Genomic DNA, 15,080 nt, shown 5'->3' with positions numbered 1-15,080 from the left:
AAGAGATGTCCTACTTGTTCTTTCTATAATCAAACACCATTGCCTGCAGGGAGTAACCCAAAGGGTACTCAAAGGAATGAAATCTGGCAGATGGATGTGTTCCACTTTATGGAATTTGGTAAATTAAAATATGTACACCACACCATAGACACGTATTCAGGTTTTCAATGGGCAACTGCCCTGAGCTCAGAAAAGGCTGATTCGGTAATCACACATTTATTGGAAGTTATGGCCATCATGGGTATACCTGCACAAATAAAGACAGACAATGGTCCAGCATATGTATCTAAGAAAATGAAACGCTTCTTTGCTTATTATAATATAAAACACGTTACAGGTATACCAAATAATCCTACAGGTCAGGCAGTTATAGAAAGATCAAATCGTACTATAAAGGATATGCTAAACAAACAGAAAGGGATGAAAGATACCCCCAGAAATAGATTGCATAATGCTTTATTAACCTTGAATTTTCTTAATGCTAATGAGAAAGGAACAACAGCAGCAGAGAGGCATTGGATAATGGAAAAAACTTCTGAACTAAACCAACCTGTTTATTTCAAAGACGTGCTGACCTCTCAATGGAAGCCAGGAGATGTGCTACGTTGGGGAAGGGGTTTTGCTCTTGTTTCCACAGGAGAAGAAAAATTGTGGATACCATCAAAATTAATAAAGGTTCGATTTGAAGAGGAGAAACCTCTTGGAAAGGAGAAATGACAGCATCTACAATGATGATAACCATACAGGTGGTAAGAAAAGCATATAGAATGGGGGCAGGGTTCTGTTCTTATCTCCACAGGAAAACACTGATCTTTGAAAAGTTCAAGGGACCCTGGATATTTGAATACTGACAGATGGAAAATAACGGCCCAATAGGGACTATCAAGAAAACTGAATAGGTTCTGTAAGTACCATATACTAAATCATATTTCTAAATTTATAGAGCTGGTTTTAGAGTTGAACTCTGGCTCAGTCCCTCTCTAATTCCAAGCCTGTTGTTTAAAGAAAAACCCAGAGTTTCTGGAGTTTCTGTCTCATGTCAAGAGCCATGATATGGGACAGAAAGAAATATGAGTTTAGAAAACATCTTTACTTTTCTTCATATCTATCATACCTTCATTAAATATATCTATCATGTCTCTCATTGAATATAGGTATTCATGTATATGTCTATATAATTAATGTTTAAGTTTTCCACAATGAACAATGAGTTTTTCCTACAGTGACATTTGAAGTTTCCAGGAAGAAGATGGGGCCCCATAACAACAACTCCACCTGGTTGATATGACGTCATGATACTGATAGCGCTACTACAAGACCTGTTTTGGGTACCAGCTGCACAAGACGGTTCCAACGTGCTGAAATGGTGCACATCTTGTACAACATTCTGGCCAGACCTCCACAAAATACTCAGAGACTATTTGCAATTTTAAAAGACATTGATCTTGAAATTTAACCATCATTTTACTTTCACAGGATCCCCCAGAAAGAACGTCGCCCCCATGACAGCTGGAAGTAATTCTAGAGAACGACGTCCCCTCTCCCAATAAAGTTTGTCCTTGGGTTTAGGGACATCATTTAGGGGTTGGTTATAATTAGTATACGGTTGAGGGTTGGGGGAGGAATTTTATAAGCACAGGAATCTTAAAAAAAAAAAAAAAAAAAAAAAAAAAGGAGGGATAATTGGATTATGGGATAAATAGATTTGTACTTGTGAGTTATTGCTTTTAGACAAACATATTGGTATCGATTCTTATATATTGATACAAAGTTAAATTATGTTGACTATTTTATGCATGCATGCTTCATGCTTCTACCTCTGTTTAAAACATTTTTATGTATTTGTATATATATATATTGTATTGATATATGTATATTTACCATATTGCATTGTACACTTCTACCTCTGATTAAGATACTTATATATTGTTTATGTATTGATATATATTTACCATATTGCAATGTATACTTGCACATTGTTTATATTTGGAGGTCTCATTGTCCTCATTTATTGCACACTTGTTTATTATCTCAGTCTTTAAGTTAGATAGATATTGAGAATTATATAGATCAACAGTCATCTAAGTTTGTCATTTATAATTAGACTAATCAGGTTCTTTAGATATATAGAGATTATATTCAGTATAGATAGATAATCTTCAACCTCTTCAAAGAGCTGTAGAAAATGGCCTTTAATCTAATTCAGAGTTCTATGGTAGGGAGACACAATCACTCCTGGCAACACTGATCTATGCCCGAGAGAATGTTGAGCACCAAAGACACTCCACCTGGAGCCTTTCTTCTTGGCAGAACTGGCCTTTGGGTAAAAAAATGCTCATACCTCAACTACTGACAGAGTTACAGAATATCCGTAAATGGATAAAACAAGACTGTCATATCCTGCCAAGACAGGGTAAGATAGTTTTGAAGTTTCTTGCCTTTGAAAATGGTATGTCAGTTACATCAGGCCTTAGCCAAAGTTGGTTGCTTCAACGCTGCAAATGTGACTTTGGGTGTTTGTCCAGGTAGCCAGTTGTCTCTGCGATTTGGTACATGTTCTGGAAGTTGTTTGATTGCACTTCCTAATTACTCAGATAACATTATTTCCCTTCTCAGATCTTCGATGGGATTGAAGATTATATAAATGTAGTTACTTTCCTTTCATGACTTGGCCAAGTTATTTGTTATACAAGACTTAAGCTAGTTAGAATAGGATATTTGTATTTATTGTATATAATTTCGTAGGTTTGTACTTATTGTATATAATTGCGTAGTAGGCTTAGAACTCTCTTACTTAAACAAAAGGGGGAGATGCTGTGGGAGTTCCTTCAGCTCCTTCAGCCAATCGCCGCTGAGTTACCAGCCCATTGGGGCGTGGTCTCTCCCTTTAAAAAAAGCAGCGGCTGTCCTCCACTCTCTCTTTGTCTTCCGGCTCCGTTTCCGGCCCCTGGACTCCTTTCCTGTTCGCGCGGAGGGGCTGTTGTCTGGGACGGTAATCTGTAAGTTTTTTCCCCTTTGAATAAATAACCATTCTATTAATCATAATTCCAAACTGGTGTGGGATTGTCTGTGACTTACGCCTTCAAAGTTTTATAAATAATAACAAATGGAAATGTTAAGAATGTTCTGCTAGTAACTTTTCAGTAAAAAGTTTTATGTAATCATAAAATCAAAACTGTTTACTTATAACCTTTATAATCCAACAAGATAAAAAAAAAAAAAGGAATGGTCGCTACAGAAACCAATGTAAATCTGCTTAACAACTGCAATGAAAAAGGAAGGAAGAGATGACAACCCTGGGAAGCTCCAAGAAGAGAAGCTCAGAGTGAAGATTAAGAAACTGCAATCTGTAATTGCTCAAGTGAAAGTCGGGAGCTACATAATGAACTGAATGAACATGAACAGGATTTAAAACACAGTCAACCTAATGGTTTTTGCTTTTTTAAATCTCTTGAAATACTGTACTTAGTTTGAACAGCAACTTGAATTATTTAGCTTCTTTTCCTTAACCATTTAGATGAATTTTAGTAGTTCTAACATCAATGGGCAAGCTGAGAAATGATGTAGGAAGTTTCCATTTTTATTGGAATTTTTATAGGAGTGATTACATCACTCCTAGACTACTCAAAACTCCCGCTCTCTTCACTTTGGTCACTTCATTTCTCTTTATAATATCAATCCATGTTGTCTGCTGTGTCAACATCTACCCTTTCTTTTAAATCACTTTAACTCCTTGTGCCGAAATAGTCAATGAGCCCCATCCCCTTCGGTCTTTGACCCGGCAGTGGAAATCCTGTAGTAGATCCCCATAGCTCCATCTTTTCATGTGATCACCTGACCTACTGCACCGCCCATCCTGTCGCCTCACTCTTAGGCTTGAATGTTTTTCCCCATTCCTACTGTGCTTGAAGAACTTGGCCAAGTGTTCACAGACCAAATCCACTTCAGCTTCATTCTCATTTACACTAACTCATGCTTTCTCCTTTGAGTTCTAGATTGGCAGTTAAACAAGCTTTTCATGTAGTAATGTGTAGCTTTCTATTTCTATGACTGTGAAAATGCAGCATGTATTCATGAACATGCAAGAGCTACTGTGAGACTCACTAGTTATTTACTGATTATTTACTGATTCAGGTAACTAGCATTTAATGTAAATGCTGGTCAAGTTAACTACTACAGATATATTCCAATCTTTAAAACAAGTTCACTACTGTATTATTTCAATACTTTGAACATATTAGTAGGGTATTTAGAATGAAATCACACTAATAATTTATTTTGTTACGATATTAAATTAATATTTTATTCCTTACCTATTATAAAACAGGTTGTCATTCATTGCAGCTAAATCATTACCCTAATTAAGTACTATAAAAACCATATATAGCCTAACATTATTGGATGAACTAGTATAGCAGCAACAAGTTATGTCTATTTTACAAAGGAACAGTGTGAGTCTCATAATGTCCTGGTTAGAATTTTTCTTTTCTTTTTTTCTTTTTTCTTTTCTTCCCTTTCCTTTCCTTTTCTTCTCCTATTTCTTTTCTTCTGTCATCTTGGAAGAGTGAACTTACAAAAGTAAGTTCACTTACAAAAGTGTTTCCACCAAATTGGCCCATAGGCAGTATTTATTTAATTAATAACTGAAGTAGGATGACCCAGCCCACTGTAGGCAGGGCCACCCATGAGCACAACAGCTCTCAAACCTGTGGGTCGTGATCCCTTAGAGGGTCTAGCAAACCCTTCACAGACATCACCTAAGACCTTTGGGAAACACAGATATTACTTTAATGATTTATAACTGTAGAAAAATTACAGTTATGATGCAGCAAAGAAAATAATTTAATGGTTAGGGGTCATCACACCATGAGCAAATGTAATAAAGGTCACAGCATTAGAAAGGTTGAGAACCACTGCTTGGGAGACTGAGGCAGATGAACTGCCTCATGTTCAAGACTACTTGGTTTCCATATCAAGTTCAAGACCAACCTAGGATGTAGAAATTTTGTTTTAAAAAATTAAAAACAGAAACACCAAACAAAAAAACCCAGAAATGCCAACTATTTAATTTAAAACAAAGTGAGGTGTATATTATCCATGAAAAGATCTTTCTCTTACTCTCAGATTTCACACTGGCTAATCTTCAAGATTATTTATTCAAATACATGGAAAATACAGTTACTTGAACATGATCAAAATCATTACATTTCTGAAAATGGAAGTCATACAAATTACTGTGTGTAATTTAAAGGATATTTTAAAATATATTTAAAAGGTTAAATATAAGTTTAAAGGATATTTTAAATTACAGCTGACCATCTGCTCAGAAAAGGCCTCAGAGGGTGGCAGTCTAACAGGGGCCAGCATAATCAGGCCTCGGCCTTGGGTCTGTCACATCCTGGTAGACCACTCTTAAGAATTACAAAAATATAGATTATGGGTTTTCTTATTTTCTGGTGTGGGAGGTCTTTCTGTCTATGTGTTGATTTCATTGGTTAATGAATAAAGAAAACTGGCTTGGCCTATAGCATGGGAGGAAGAAGGATGGAGTCAAAGAGGTGCTATGGAACCACCGCCAGAGTCAGACATGCCAAATCTTTGCTGGTAAGCCACTGCCAGGTGGCAATATACAGGTTAATAGAAATGGGTTAAATTAAGATGTAAGAGTTAGCCAATAAGAAGCTAGAGCTAATGGGCTAAGCAGTGATTTAAACAATACAGTTTCTGTGTGATTACTTCAGTTCTGGGCAGCCGGGTCAAACAAGTGGTTCCTTGCAACAATTGGTGCCCACATAGCCAATTAAATTCATGTAAAACCTGAGAAAGCATATGTAAAAAAAACAACAACAATAAAGTTTAGCCGCATTTGTTTTTCATCTGGCATCATGCTGCAGCTCCTTTAAGAGAGATTTTTTCCTGATTCAGCCATAGCAGAAAAAAGCCACACTATTTTAAAATGTTGGCTTTCTGGGCCCTGCCAGTGTGAACTCTGACTCTTCAAGGCAAGAGGTCCAGCTACAGCGCTTTTAACTGGGGTTTGTGAGAAGAGTGCTGTGGCTTCCTTGATGGCAACTTGGACCAGCTGTGTGCCTGAAATTGGGCAGCGTGTGTGGCTCAATGGCACAAGCGGCTCTTCCATGATGGACTGGGTGGGGCGAGCACGCAGTACCATATTTGACTTAGTAATGTCAGAGTTTAGATTCTTAAGTGCTTAGCATTTTAAGAAGTGCTTCTGGTCAAAAAAATAATTACAGATATGCAATAAAGACAAATCCAGATAAAAAAGACCAATAATGGGTCACAGTGTTGGATAAATGCACGTAGGCTTGAGAGAGAGAAGAAAAAGAGTACAGAGAGTTGAAAAATAAGTAAATCATTTTTTAAAGAAGTCTTTAAAGTGACAGTCCATATAGTCATAGATTAAAATGAGTAAAGAAAAATAAGCCACATAAAAATGGAAAATTCACAGAGAGTCTGGATTATATGTATTATTGTGTTTTCTTTGAAATATTTTGACTGTAAATGGGCTAAGTACAGAGAGACATTTCATTTTATAGGCTACTAAGCTAAACCAGCATGTATATTATAAAGGTATCTTGATTTCAAAATTTGAGTCTAAGGATATATTGCTTCAGAAAAGAGGTTCTTCTTTTGTTTTCACAGAAGATGAGAACCTGTGAATTGCTTCCAGACCAATATGGTTTCATGGAACAAGATCCCCCAAAAGATTGCTGTGAACACCTCCACAAAGAAAATAGTTCGTCCAATAAACAGCAGGAAGCAGTTTGGAGAGAAATAACTATGCCCATATTCCCAAATATTGTCTATAAATGTTTGTTTACATTTAAAGGGGGATATGCTATAGAGATGGATACTTTGCATTTGTATGGACCTTGCTTTATTGATACAAATTTAAGGTCAATCTTGTTAAATGTATATGTATTTCTGATCTTGATTAATATATTGTGTTTGTGTAGCTCATTTAAAAATGTAATGCATAATTTAAAAATATAGGCAAATAAATACTCATCTATAATAGTCAAGATTGTAGACATGTTACTTAGGTTTTCTAGATATATAGAGATATATTTCAGTTGGATAGGTATTCTTCAAATCTTTCAGAGACCTTGAGAATATGGCATTTAAATGTTTTAAAAACTTAGGACTTTTCATGACAGTGAGACACATCTGCTCCTGGCAGCACCAATTACTTCAAAAGAAAGATGGGCATCAAAGAGGCTCCTTATGGAGTTGGTCAGCCACTTAGGCAAGAAACTGCTTTTTTCTGGACTACTTAACTGGACATGCAGGACCCACAAAGAAATGACTGCTGAACTTGCCTAAAGGTGAGATGATCTTTCAGGGGTCCTGCTTCATGAAAGAGTCTACAAGACATTCTGTAGGATACAGAAGAAAGTGACTGGCAAACTACCAATAAAGGCAGACCCGTCTTTGAAATCTCCTATATCATGGAAAAGTCTGTTGGATACTATGGGCCTGTAGGCTGAAGATGGACACCCCAATGGTATGGAAAAACTTTGGGTGACTGTCCAGGCAGTGAGAAGTCTCTGTCAATTCTAGAGTTTTGGAAGTTGCTTACAATGTACTTCTTGTTTACTTAGGTAATATTATATCCTTCTGGAGTCTTTGGTGGAGTTGAAGAATAGAGAGTTATAATTATAGTTTTCCTTAGTTATGATAAAAGATAAAGTAGATATAAATATTGTGTAATTCTTGCTTGAAACCTGTTCTGTTATATGTTAATTTTACTATGTTAAAGTTAAAACCTTCCTTTTTATTGAAACAGAAAAGGGGAAATGGTGTGGGAGGTCCTTCTGTCTATGTGTTGTTTTTATTGGTTAATGAATAAAGAAACTGCCTTGGTCTACTGATAGGGTAGAGATTACGTAGGTGGGGAAAACTAGACTGAATGCTGGGAAGAGGAAGGCAGAGAGAGACGCCATGGATCCGCCAGGTATAGACATGCTGGAACTTTGCCATTGCCACATGGCAATATACAGATTAATAGAAATGAGTTAAATTAAGATATAAGAGTTAGCCAATAAGATGCTAAAGCTAATGGGCCAAAGTAGTGATTTAATTAATACAGTTTCTGTGTGATTATTTCAGTTTTGGACGGACAAGGCAAACAAGTGGTTCCATGCAACAATTTTCTTACTTGACTGGACGGTGCCGGATAAATGTTGACAAAGCTCATACTCCATACTTCTCACAATCCATTCACATGGAATCTCCTCTGCTAAGAAATTCTTCACAAGCAGCAATACTGTGCTCTGAGTTGCTCACTCACTGGGGTCCCTACAGCTAAATCGTGATCTTTCATAATCTGAGCAACAGAATGTACAAGTGTCTCAAAAGCTGAATAGTTTTGCTAACAGACATTTTACTCATGATAGGGTAAATTTGACTAGCTTTTCCCTCAGTGTATATCTATCTCTAGATCTAGGGGAACTTCATTAAAGGTTCCATATCTAGGGTGTCTTGTGACAGACACAGTTTCAAGCAATAGTATCCTCAACATGCTTCAACTGAATTTATTCATCCATATATACATTGTATGAAAGAATTTATCTTGTGATTTATTCTGAGAATTAAATAATATAAAAAGCACATAGGAGAAACAGGTAGTCTTCTATGTAGTAACTTTAGTCTAAAGATATATAATTAATGTCTAATGAATTGTATATGCCAGGATTTTTCACATCCTTCCATCTCTCATGCAAGTTAGAAATCTAGTCCCTTTTCACCATACCAGAACAATGTGTACAATTCAAAGGAAAAGTCAACATTCCTAATGTGTCTCTTAAAACATTTATTCCATAAAGACTTCACATATTGTACTCTTTCTTCTATAAATTTATTGCTAATGGCTCTCACATAATGCTACAATTATACTCTACAGTACTTATCACAGTAGTCATTAAGTGCTATTGTAATCATCTTAGAAGTCTGCCTCTTACACTCAATGTTAAGTTCCATGTGGTATTTTAAGCTGCCTATGCATCTTCTTTGCTCTAAGTCATATTAAACATGTAATAGCTGGATGAAAAAAAAAAGACCCTGAGTGAGTCAAAACTCCCATTTCTGATCATCAATGTTTCAATCAATTTCAGTGTTACATTTCTCTTAGTCATGCCAGATCCATTTGGAAACCAGCCTTAAACGCATTTTATCAAGGTAACAGGGAAAAAAAATTGTCTCTCCCAATTCCAAGCCCTTCCTACATACCCAATATTATGAGCATAACATGGAAGCATCTGAAAATGAATTTAAATGATTTCGTTCTTCTCTGATCATTTATATCTAAAAAATGATTGACTCCAGGACACAAATGGTCCAAGCCATCTTCATAAACTCAGTTGAAACTGCTACTATAACATCTCAATATTTGTTTTTATTCTCTTCTGTGCCCAATTATTGTGACTAATTTTATTTAAAAGATACATATATTTCAAGTCCTACTGCAGAACAAAGCCTTAGCACACCTAAAGTCTGATTTGATGAAAAAAATATTCAGCAATTCCTAATATCAGCAGAATAGTGCATTGAAAACTAGATGTAAAATCCACTTCTACCTAAAACGGAGTAATGTATTATGGACCAAAACTTTTCTAAATAACTCAATTAAGTATCCTGATAAAAGAAGAAAGGCAGGGGTGGGGTGGGGGGCTCAAAGAATTGCTGAGGCAACCAGGATTTGAAAACTACAGCACAACAGAAAATATTCTGAGCAAAGGATCCAGATAAGAAGCAGCGATTAAGTGGCCAAAGAAACAATAACAAATGAAAAACCAAAACCTAAATCTTCAACAGCACTTTTGGCAATCCAATCTACTGAGGATGAGAGATGAAAATAATGGACTTGAAGGGTGCAACGGGGAAAAGGCGAGTTCGGAAATGAAGACCCCCGAATGATCTCAATGAGAACTCATGAACTGTGACTCTTAAAAAGACTGCAAGTAAGAAACGGATAAACTCTAGATAGAAGGGATTTTAATTGAGATGAAAAGTAATCTTGTAGATAGATAGAAAGAAGTAAGAGTTTAAGATCCACCAATGGAAGAAATGCCAGCAAATACACTTGGCTCTTCCTTCAAAGAGACAATAGAGCGAAGCAATCAGGCCAAACAGCTCATGGAAGGAACCCACTCTGACCTCAGCAGCACCCTGCAGCAGTCGCTTCCAATTTTATCTGTCTAGCAAAAGAAATCTTCTGAGGGATGGAAAATGCTGCCCTGAGTCTCAAACCTGTTTATTCACACTTTTCAGTATAGAACAAAAGGTTATTAGCATAGTGCTGCAGCCTGTAGAAACAAGGCAAATACTGAGGATCAGGCAGCAGGAAGCACTGATCACGGGCATTCACTGAGCTGTTTCCAAATTATGCCACTTTCTAGTTTCTTTAAAAAAAAAGTATTCATAATTTCAGGGAAAAGAAGCAATGGTTTAAGAAGAAGAAAATGAGAAGGAAAAAGAGAAGAAGAAAATAGATAAGGAGGAGGAAGAAAGAGAAAGAAATCAATGACTGTGTTCAAAGCAATAGGAAAACTCAACACAGCCTAATATAAAGTCCTTTACTTTGGTTTTAGAAATCATTAAATCGAGCAGAGAAAGCAAAGATTCTCAAGGAAATGAGAAAACCCAGAGCTGCAAATGTGAACACAGGGGCTATGAGGCTTAGTGTCTATAGCAGGAAACAAGAGCAGGTACAATTATAACTTTATTTCATATGTTATTAGCTTCTAGGTCAGGGTTAGCTCAGGGTTAGGCTTGCTCTATAGATGAATATTCAAGAAAGTGTATAAATATGCATTCTTCTGGAGCCCTCTTACTGACTTCATGAAACATGGGAATTTGAGAGATTACAAACAATTTCCTTTACAAAAGCCGTTTGTGCAAGTGAGGATGCCAGCTAAGTCTTCCCTTAAGGAATGTATGTCAATGCACTGAGTATCAGGCATACAGAGTATTGAACATATTTGCTAACCGGTGACTGTGGGTAAAAAACAGTAAGCTGCTCTAACAGAAAGAACAAGTAAGAAAAATTAGAGATAAGGGTTGCTCAAAATTAAGACTTACTTATCAGAACTTTCCATCATAACTCTGAGAGATGGACAACTGACTAGAAATAGAAAGAGGCAAGATGTCTTCCAGTCCACAAAACTAAAGACATATCAAGAACTAAAGACTGTCAGTAGATGAGAACTCTGCTTAAATCGTTGACTAAATGTTTTTGAGGGTGGTCTGAGGTAATAAATTCAAAACATTATTGCCAAGTCTTTTCATCCAAGTTGGTAGAAAAGTAAAATATCTTAAGTCAAACTACAAAGTGTGTCTCTCTCTGAGAGAAGAGAAGCAAGAGTCTACAAAGCATTTAGAATGTGAAACCACAGAGTAAGGGGAAGGAGGGGGAAGCAGGGAGTAGAGCAGGGAGGGCGAACTGAAATTGGTATGTAAAAATAAACAAATGAATAAATAAGTAAACAATAATAAAAAAGAAAATAAAGAAAAGTCAAACCACACAGATAGATTAAAAGAAAAGAAAAATTTCCAAGAACAATGACAAGTTGTAAGAAGTAAAAGTTAGGGAAAATATCAAATACTTGGAAAAGTGAAAAATAAGTAGAAAAAAAAACTAGATTTGTACAAAGACGTGTGTCAGTTTTCATGAGCATAACTTCAATGTGACACTCAATGCAACATATTTATTTTTAATATTGCTCATAAAAATTTATGGTAGTTTAGAAAAATAGAAAATAAAAAATAGCAATAAAACAAAAGCCAAGGTAATATTAGGAGAACACAGAAATATTAATTAACCAAAATGATGTGGGGCAGTGGTGGCATATGCCTTTAATCCCAGCACTCAGGAGGCAGAGGCAGGCAGATCTCTGAGAGTTCAAGGTCAGCCTGGTCTGCAGAGTGAGTTCCAGGGCAGCAAGGGCTGTTACACAGTGAAATTCTGTATTAAAACACATCCTTCCCAAAAGTAAATTACCTATAATAACTCTAAAGTGGACCCAAAATCTGACCCTAAGATTCCTATTAGCTATTTCAAAAGGAGTTTAATCAAGTACAGGATTCATATTACTGACTGATTGAATTAAAGGACAGATATTCCAGAGAAACATGACTTTTAACATAGGAAAAGAAAAATGTCCTTCATTACTTCTCAAAAACACTGTATCATAAAAGGGAAGGCGCCCAATATAACTTCCTGCGTCTCATGGGGCAACTGTATTTATCATTCCCTAATGCACATCGTCGGTGACTTCACAATAATGGTTCTCAGTTGTAAAATCCAATTTGGAAAACATAGTTCTATTATATTCACTTCAACAGTTCGGCTATTCTGAAACACCATTACTTGCAATCATGATTTTAGTGAAGTTTTAATAGTTGGATATTTAAGTTGTAATTTTTGACAAGAGACCAACGTATGAGTTTCAAGGCTCATAAATACAGATCTACGTTCTGTCACTATTAGCCAGGAAGAAAATGAAGTTAAGAAGCAGTTACATAAAATTAAGAAGTCTAAATAAGATACATGTCTGAAATAATGGCCAACCCATCTCTACACAGAGGTACACAAAAGATATAAGTTCCAGTCAAACCCAGTGTGGAAAGCAATGATCTGTGGACAAGAGGGGAAACTGTTCTAAGAGAAGATTTACAAGGAACAGAATGAGAAACTGGACACATGGACGAAGGACCAGACTCCTCCTTCTAACAGTAATAAATGTACTGCCATTTTCACTGTCTCTGAAAACAAATTTACACGAAGATAACTTGGGACACAGTTTGTGTATGGTTATAGTGTAAATTTATTAAAGAAAATTGTTTTTTTTCTAATTTTATAATTATATTTATGCACAGGAAACTTAGCAGTGTACATTTGATCCAGGTCAGTAGTGAGTTCTTTATTGTCTCTGCCTTTTCAGCTTGGCAGTGCGAACCACAGATTAAGGACCCAGAATATTGCCTCCCCAGTGGTGGTGGATCTCAGTTATCATTGAATTGGTCCTAATAGCTTCCATCAGCGTAACCAGAGAACCCTTGTCTCTGACTCAACCTGTGCGAAGGCAACAGTGGTGCATGTATTCCTGTGGACCAGCTGCTCCAGCCTGGCTTTTCCCTTGATCATGCAGTAGGGGACCCCCATTTTGCGACACAGGACAAGCAGGAAGATCATCAGCCTAATGGGGTCTACATTGTGGGCAATATTCACCAACTGAACCTTCTTATTCTCCACCGAGGTGGTGACTGTATTGACCCCTGCTGGAAGGACAGGTGGCCTCTTAGCTGGGAAGTCCCCTTTGCCAGCAGCTTCCTTCTCATCTTCTCATCCCAGGCCAGCAACCTATGTTGTTTTTCTTGCTTTCTCTCTGTGCTGTAGCTATGGGCATGATTGGACAGCTGGGTAGCTGTTTGTTGGTCCAGGGCCTGGGGGAACTAGTAAATGGCAGGAGGTACTTTGAGCCATTTATAGAAGATGTCCCTTTGCCACTAATATAGTCAGGCCATTTGACCAAGTGTGTGAGATCTCCTTCAGGCTGGATGTCCTGCCCAATGCCAAAGTTCTTAGGCCTTGTCTCAAATAGAGGATTCACTACCTTTTTGGCCTTCTATTTCTTCACAATGACAGGGGATGAGGCCACGTTCTTCCCCTTGGTCTTCTTCCCCTTGAACATCCTTCTTGGTTGGAGGACAGAGAGAATTATGTCTTCTACCTATGATGGACTCCTTGTTTTCTCTTCAACGGCAATTTGATGTTTGTCTTCTTTATATGAGTGGTCAAAAGGTCAACTCAGAAAACAGCAAAGAAGCAGCACACACAAGAGTAATGAAATGTCTTAAATACATTCAGGAAAACTTGCTGGTGAAAAATTCCACTCTCTATGTGGTAACTGAAGTCAGCCCATGATTTATCTTAGTAATAAAGAACTCTGAACTGAAATAATAAATAAACACTGAAGTAGAACTGGTGGCAGTTACAAACTGAGAACTAAACTGCCTATTCGCACTAACGCTTCAGCCCGGGCAGAAAGCTAATATACTTACTAACAAAACATGTTTTTAAAATGTCCACACTGAGAATTGAATTCAGCAACTGAAAATCAGGTAAATTACCAGACATTTTTTTTTCCAGATGATGTATGGATAAAGTTTTAACGATTTACATTTCCATCTACTGAATTATTTTTAAGTCTCTCTTTTCTGTTTTCTCCCCATGTTTTGAAACAGGGTCTCTGTACATAACCCTGGCTGTCCTGGAACTCACAGAGATCCACCTGCTTCTGCCTTCCAAGTGCTGGGATTAAAGGTGCACCAAACCAACCCGGCCTTCCTTTAGTCATTATTTCTTTAGAGAAAGAAATATTTACTGCTAAAAGTACAAAAGCAGGTAAAATACAGATTGGTATTTAAATTAAGGAACGCAAAACTGAATAACAGTCAAACATAGCTATGTACACGGTCATATCAAGAAACCGGAATTTTCCATTTTCATTCATATTTATTAGTATTACATTTCACATGCATATATGTATATGTGTATACGTACATATCTGTGTACATGCATGTGGAAGCCAGATGTTGATGCTCCATTTCTTCTTCAATAGCTCTCTAGCTTACTTATTGAGGGAATGGAGCTCCTTTGGAGTCAAAGGCCACTGATCAGGTAGTGTAGCTAGCCAACTTGTTTCGTGTGGTCTGACCTACGTGCTCAGCACATTCATAGTTTTCATGTTTGCAGAGCGCAAACTCTACTTGCTGAGCACCAACCCAACACCCACTATAACTTTTAAACACGGAACATGTAGCACACTTGGATACTGTTAGGTGCTCATAATGCATTAGGCACACCTAATGAAAATTCCCGTTAAGATAAATCTTAGGTGCCTCAAATGCTATTTTTTGAAATCACATGAAGGTTGTCAGATTAATATTTCACAATGCTCCTGTCTGTAACTGATTGCAGCAATCAGCATCTGATACTGTACAGCAAAACACCAACTGAAAGCAGGCACAAAACTACGCTGTGACGACTAGAAATAGAT

At 37.0% G+C, this 15,080-nt stretch overlaps 1 protein-coding gene and 1 pseudogene across 2 annotated transcripts in view; both read right to left on the bottom strand.

The window, feature by feature from the left end:
• Fancl (FA complementation group L) overlaps window positions 1–15,080 on the bottom strand; it is a 99,484-nt gene that overhangs the window by 45,309 nt on the left and 39,095 nt on the right. The window lies entirely within an intron of this gene.
• On the bottom strand, window positions 12,630–15,052 carry LOC146893969 (large ribosomal subunit protein eL8 pseudogene; annotated as a pseudogene).

Source organism: Myodes glareolus, chromosome 8, assembly GCF_982192425.1.
Source record: "Myodes glareolus chromosome 8, mMyoGla1.1, whole genome shotgun sequence".
Taxonomy (NCBI): domain Eukaryota; kingdom Metazoa; phylum Chordata; class Mammalia; order Rodentia; family Cricetidae; genus Myodes; species Myodes glareolus.
Note: the sequence above shows the minus strand (reverse complement) of the source record. Positions and strands in the feature narration are given on the sequence as shown.